A 7428-nucleotide genomic window follows, 5' to 3' on the forward strand; every position below is an offset into this window, starting at 1 on the left:
CAAATAATTATGACACTTACCTTCGAAGATATTTCATTGTGTTACTTTATTTCCAAAAGATAAAGAATAATACTGAAAAGAAAAATAAAAATTAATTTTAAATAAATACCATACTTTACTGACAGAATATACTATACCAAATAAAAAAACTAATTAGTCAACTAATCGTTTATAATTGATTTTAAATAGTTCAAAATAAGTTGAAGTGCAATCAATAATAATTAAAACAAAAACTTTAAATACAGGTCGATAGTAAAAATTTCAAACGTAAGTATTAATTTGAAAAAATTAATGTAATTTAGAATACAAGTAAAAGCTACAACTTCTAAGATTCTGGGAAATATAAATATTTCACCTGAAAATAATTTTCTTGCGACTAATATATTATATTTACTTCTATAATAATAAACTTGGTTCTATAATAATATTGTAAATTATAAAATTAATTTTGTTAAAAAATGCGAAAAAGTTTTTAAAGGTACAAGTATTTCATGACCACACCCATAAAAAAAAATTTTTTTAATTTATATTAGGAGCACATTCAATATATAGAATAAAATGTAAGAGCAGTTTTCGTGCTTCAATTATGTGTGACATCTACAATGTTATTTCTATTAATTATTCACGATCATTCGTCTAATGTAATTTTTTTTAATTTAAGGCTGATCGTGATGTTATCTATTTAAAACTTTGAATATTAAAAAGTTACTTGTTTTGCAATATATAAGTACAGATTTTATCTATCTGTCAATGCACAAAAATTAAATTTTTTTTATTTGTAGATAACTCGATTATTCGGAGATTAACCGACCGATTTTAGTTTTGATGCAATATTTATGAACGAAAGATAAAGAATATATACCATTATGAATCCAACAGGTAGCATTGATGTATTAAGAAAAGACAAAAATATTAGTGGAAAATATAATGGAACTTGGTATTGATGAACAATGTTATTAACATTTAGAAATCAATAAAATTCGGCTAGTAAAAATAGAGTGATTAAACTTTACACTAAAGCAATTTAGTGTTTATATTAAAATAAGTCATGTTTAAACAGCAGATTCTATTGTGATAGTACAAAATACAATATAAAATAGCTTACAGTATAGAATAAAAATCGAATCGGATCGAATAGAAGAGTAAAATAAAATAGAATAGAATAGAGGTACAATAAATACACAAATGAACGAGAACACAATACAATAGCAATATTATACAGTACGATTTTTCATGGTAATGAAATAAAGGATAATCAACAAACAATTGTTATTTTTAAAAATTTTGTATCTTAAAAATAACTTATCTGAATACTTGCTTGACTTACATTGTTCCCCTTCTCTTATGAGGAATAATTGACCTTAATGTTTCCGTTTTCAGTATCAAATCGTTACTTCCTAATGTAAATTCATTAAATTAATTTTTTTTTCTTAAAGGTTATGATATTATCGTTCAAGAGCAGAACTCAATTAAGTTCAAAGTTATAAAAGTAATATGACGTCAACCAGAAGAAAAATATAATTACTTTTAAAGGAATCCAGATCAAGTGTTTTAAAATTAAACTGATTAAATTGAAGTTTCATGTTATATTTTTTAAAAAAACATCACCTGGTAAACTCTAAATAAATATTTAAGTTGCATTAATGAAATAACCATTATTTAAATACTTGTCATAAATAATTGAATATCTTAAATTATTATTATAGCAATTATTTTATTTGACAATATATTATATTATTATATATTAATATAATATATATTATATTATATATTAATATTGCAAATTTTCCTGCTTTGCTTAATATAAAATTTCAGATGAAAATAATAAATTTTAGTTCCATTTTATCAAATCGTATCAACTCTTATAAAATTTCTTATAATATAGACACTAGTAATTATATTTTCTCTTCAAATGTCTTTGTAACAAAATATTTTAATTATTTCTTGACGCCATGTTCACACATTGCTTTCGAAATCATTATTCATATTCGAAAAGTTTGGTTGAGTTCGTGATATTTTATAAGGAAACATTATTATTAACATAAAACATTTGCAAATAGATACTATAAAGATAAAATTCTCTACTTAAATTTTATCATAACTCAATTAAAAAAAGTTTTTAGATACTCACGATCTGAGTCAAATTCTTAGTCTTACATATAAAGATAGTTAGGTGTATTAGTATATTTGTTAGGCTCGAATTAAGCTAACAGCATAAATTATTTATAAATTATGTTGTTGTAGTTCACTACTGTTCGAAAAAACCTCTTTATAAAATATAATAAGTTCCTTTTAAAAATATAATAGTCACTTCCGTCTGAAAAATTTGATGTTAAATTCCAACTTAACACATATTGATCTCGCCCGTGCGATTAGTGGAATAACATTAGCATAACTTTCTCAGAATTACGTTCCTAGATTAGGTTCTATACATAAGAAAGAACAAATCATGCAACAAATAATGCCTCTACGAACAGAATAGTATTGAAATTTAACAATTAAAAATAAAAATATAATTAATTAATTAATTCAATTATTCTACAGCTGGTTAATGATTTCATTCTAATATTAACACAGCAAGTGAAATTGTTAAAAAAAACTTTCATAGCAAAAGTAGCAAAACTCCAGAAAAATATGCGAACATAAAAAATCAAGTACGGCTTTGGATCAGTTGATTAAGGTTCGCTGATTCTGAGCTTCACATTTGGCAGGACCCGAGTTCGATTCCTGGTACTTGCAGTCTCAAAAATAATTATTGACGAATAATTAAATACAAGAATTATTTCCAAGATCACTGATGACGGGTATTTGGCAATACTCGAAACAACTGTATGGTCAGCCAAAAATTCAATCAATTAAAATAATATAAAAATGAATTTTTGTTGTTGTAGTTCACTACTGTTCGAAAATACCTCTTTATAAATTATTAAAGTGAAGGATTGTTATTTAGCAAATAAATAAAAAAATTTATTTATTTATAAACTAAATATTTAAAATAAAAATAATAAAAGATTTTTTAATTGTTTAATATCTATTTAAAAATCAATTGGTTTTTTTTGAAGTCAATATTTCATTTTTTTTTTAAATAACAACGCTGCACTGTATAACATTGTTACGAATGTCATTTTCGATAGGTAGATTTGGATTCAATTTAGATTTATTTTCGATTTATCAAATATTGTTGCTCAATATAACGATTTTAAAATAACCTGACATTTTTGTAGTTGTGTTAGTAGCCATACATTTATTTCATAAATACATATGTAGAATCAAATCATACTTTATCTATCAAGTGATATCAAACAGCTGTGAATTTTAGAGTAATATTGCTACTTTGACAAAATATCTAGAGTTTTATAAATTTATCTCTAGTGTTATATATTTCGCTCGAGATTTACACTATTAGAACAATATTTTTTTATTTTATTTTATAATTTTTAAATAATGTATGCTTCTTGATCTGGTCTATTCAAAAAAATTGTTGAAATTTAAAAAATATAACATCCAAAAAAGTTTTAAAGCATTTAATGAAGCTTTGGCAAGACAGCGTAATTTTGAAGTGTCTAATAGAGCTGAACGAACTTTGTTTGGTATTTCATTTATTTATATATGTATTTTTTAATTTGATTAAAAAAATGAGTTATCTTTTGGCATGACGGCGGCTAGCTTACATATTTCGATGACTTGGCAGAAATCGACCAATTTTGCTTTAGATTGTCAAGATTGAATTTCGTTATACTATCCTAATTATTTGATTACAGTTACAGTAAAAATAATAATATTATCATATAATATTAACCATGTGACTTTTGTATAATTGCACTTATTTCTTCAGAACAAAATTTCTTCTTTAGAGTTTTTAGTTCAATTTAAGAGAGATATATTAAAATTTTTGTTTTTTTTTCTGTTTGAAAAATTCTTGATTAAATAATAATTTTATGCCACATAGAGTAAAAATTGTTTGGAGTGTTAAGTTTTAAATATTACACAAATTCTCACAACAATATTACACAAATTCTCAAATAAATTTTCTTTAATAGATTATTAATTGATGTATGTCTTAAGATATTTGAATAGAACATTTTAAAGAAATTGAAAATATTGACGTTTTCATGATTGAACGCTTTTTCTGGATGAAAGCCAATCTCCTTGGCATTTCTGTTAATATTGAAAACGGGATTATTTGTTTCGTTCTTATTTGTATCTACAATCAAATGATTTCTTTTTATAGTTATGCTACTTTAATAAGGAATGTCATGAATTTAAGTGCTTAAGCTTCGGTCAATAAAAATCGTAGTTTCAAATATTGAAGTAATATACATGGTATGAAAACATTTCGTATCCGAAGAAAATCCTTAGTCAAACATTTTTCAATATCACAAAAATAGTTTATCCATAAAAATTAAGTTTATCTGTTGTTTAATATCTTCTAATATTTAAGTTGTTCTACAAATTATTAGTAGTTTAGTTTGTTTTTTTTTGTTAAAATTTTTAATAATATTTAGGAAAAACTCCTTTCAAAATTTCCACTAAATTTTTTTATTGGTTTTTCGTAACCAATCTTGCCGACACCTTTTTATAAAAGAATTTTCCTACTATCAATATTTGAATAATAGCATAGTTTGAAGCAAACTGACTACAGACATTTTAACAAAATTGCATAAATTTACTCATTAATACTTATTGTATGGATTCAATATAATGTTTTTATTTTAATGTGAATATAACTGATATAACTATCTTAATTTAACTGAAATGTTAAAGGTAAAATTGAACATAATTTTATTGTTTTAATAACCAACATTTTCTTAAGATCAATTTTATCAAAAATAATTTTGTTTTTAAGATGGGCTAATTGGTTAATAATATACTTTTTAAAAATTTCTCTTATTAAGTCTTATATTTCAACAATATTCTATAGTCATCTTCAGGTCAGACCATTGTTGTTTTGTGCTAAATTTTTTAAACAAGTGTATTATTTAAGTATTCGCTAATTAGCACATCTTAAAACACAAAACTATTATTAGTAAAATTGAACTTAATAAAATGTTGGTTTAAAAGGAATTAATATTTACGGACTATAAACTAATTAAAAAATTTGAATATATCCTAAGACTATGAGTACTTCGTAATACTCGAAACAGCGTTGTATGGTTAACAAAACTTCCTTTTTGAATTAATATATACGGACTATAAACTATATAAAGAATTCTAGGAATTAATTTAGTTTTTGTTTACTTAAGATAAAATTAACTAAATTGAAGGCAATATATTTTTACTTGTTTACCACGACCTTTTTTTACATTTAAAGCAAGTTTAAATGATATAATCTTTACTTTTGTATTTTATATTGAAATGTTAAATATTTGATTTCAAATTCTAGTCAAACTTCTACATTTCTGAAATATTTACAATAAATTTTAAGAACAACATATCCGATGTGTCTCGTAACACTTAGAAAAAATAATACTTCATTTGCGTGCAACAAAAATCCTTCCAGTATTCATGCTGAAGGAATTCAGGAGGAATTTTAAATAGTTCTTAAAGTGCAAATGTCGTGCGATGAAAAGCAACTTTTAAGAAAACATTTCAAGTAAAAAGAATTTATTAAACAATTTGTATACAAAACTCATCTTGGCACGACAATTAAGGCAGTACAAAATAAATAAGTTAAGAAGGCACGCACGTCGGGCGTCACAAATGACAGACGTTATTCCAAAGGAACAAAGTCGGGAAAAAACTAAAAAAATATAAATAAACACAACCAGAAATGAATTTTTAATACCAAACCAAAAAAAAAAATTATTTGTCTTGAACGTGTGCTAAAAATAAAATTTAAATACATAATAAAAAATTTTAACCTGTGCACACAAAAGTCTTAAATAAAGATACAACGAAATATAAAGATAAAAATACGCTGACTGACTACTCGTATATGACTAATCGTTTGTGCGCGCTTTTCAATTTGCATTTGTCGGTCAATATTTTGAGTTCCGGACAGAAGTGTGAACATTTAGGGTGTAGAACGACACAGCCAAGCGGAGGCGGCACTTGTGATTGGAAGGAATGGAATGTCTAACACAGTTTTATTTTTCATTAAAGTAAATTTCTAATGCAATATAATTTTTAAGGTAATAGTTAATGAGAGTATTCCGAATAATCATCACATTATTTCTTACAATGGATATATATCGAAAAATTATTATATAGTGAAAAATAAACGTCCTTTGCAAAGATTTAGGTGTTATTACCAAAAATTATTTTCAGAAAAAGTGTTATTTTTAAAAGTTAAATTAATAAGGAAAAGGCAAAATTAATAAGTAGAAGGTGAGAGAGTAAAATACCATAGTCTGAGTCAATATATCACCTTAATGACATGTAACTTAAGTTAGGCTTTGCTGAATGATAATTATAATGTTAATGTTTTTAGGAGTAAAGTCGCGGTTAAAACACAGATGGATCTATGCGTGATAAGAAGCTGTTTGGCACTTATCAGTATCCTGACCTAATTTTGCCCAGTTCAGTTCTTGGTACACGTGAATGACATTATTCTTACAGGAAAACACTGTTACTGTTAAAAACTTTTTTATTGTGGACATCCTAAAATATAGGTCCCATAACCTGTTTGACTATGACGCCTTTGGTTACTTTATTCAACAGTTGAAGTCTACTAAAGTCACACTTCACTTCTTTTTTTGAACTATAGTGATGGAATCTTGTTTGTTAATGGGTAAATATTATATATATTCGCATGTTGTCTACTCAGTTAATATTGGATTAGTTTCGTAATGCGGTGATCATAATCATAATCATGGAATCATAAAAATTGAACCATTGAAATTGGCTATTAAATTTTACAAACGTTATAATTTAAATAAAGTAGTATATTGAATATATGAAAGAAAATTTATATCAATTATATTATACATTAAGACCGAAAAGTTTTCGGAAATTCTCATTTAAAATTCGCGCGCTGTATATTTTTCGATATTTTAAGTTTATGTAGTTTGGCAGCACTGTCCTTAATTACTATGCCAAAAATGAGCGCGATCTGTCAGACAGTTCGTTTACGGCAGCTGTTGAAACCAGTTCACCTCAGTAGGGCGTTGCGAAAAAAACAATGGAAAAAAATATTGAACAAAGAGTTTGCATCAAATTTTGTGTTTCGAACGAAATTTCGTGTGCAGAATCGTTGCGAATGCTACAAAAGGCTTATGGGGAATCAGTTTTATCGAAAACTCAAGTTTATGAGTGGTACAAAGCCTTCCAGGACGGTCGTACGACCGTCGAAGACATTTCGCAACGCACTACTGAGGTGAACTGGTTTCAACAGCTGCCGTAAACGAACTGTCTGACAGATCGAGCTCATTTTTGGCATAGTAATTAAGGACAGTGCTGCCAAACTACATAAACTTAAAATATCGAAAA

General features: G+C 25.7%; 1 protein-coding gene across 1 annotated transcript in view; it reads left to right on the plus strand.

Annotated features, from left to right (window-relative positions):
• LOC119677401 (putative elongator complex protein 1) overlaps positions 1-7428 on the plus strand; it is a 279253-nt gene that overhangs the window by 235254 nt on the left and 36571 nt on the right. The gene's annotated exons all lie outside the window — the stretch shown is intronic.

The sequence above is a fragment of the Teleopsis dalmanni genome, chromosome 2, assembly GCF_002237135.1.
Source record: "Teleopsis dalmanni isolate 2A chromosome 2, ASM223713v2, whole genome shotgun sequence".
Lineage (NCBI taxonomy): Eukaryota > Metazoa > Arthropoda > Insecta > Diptera > Diopsidae > Teleopsis > Teleopsis dalmanni.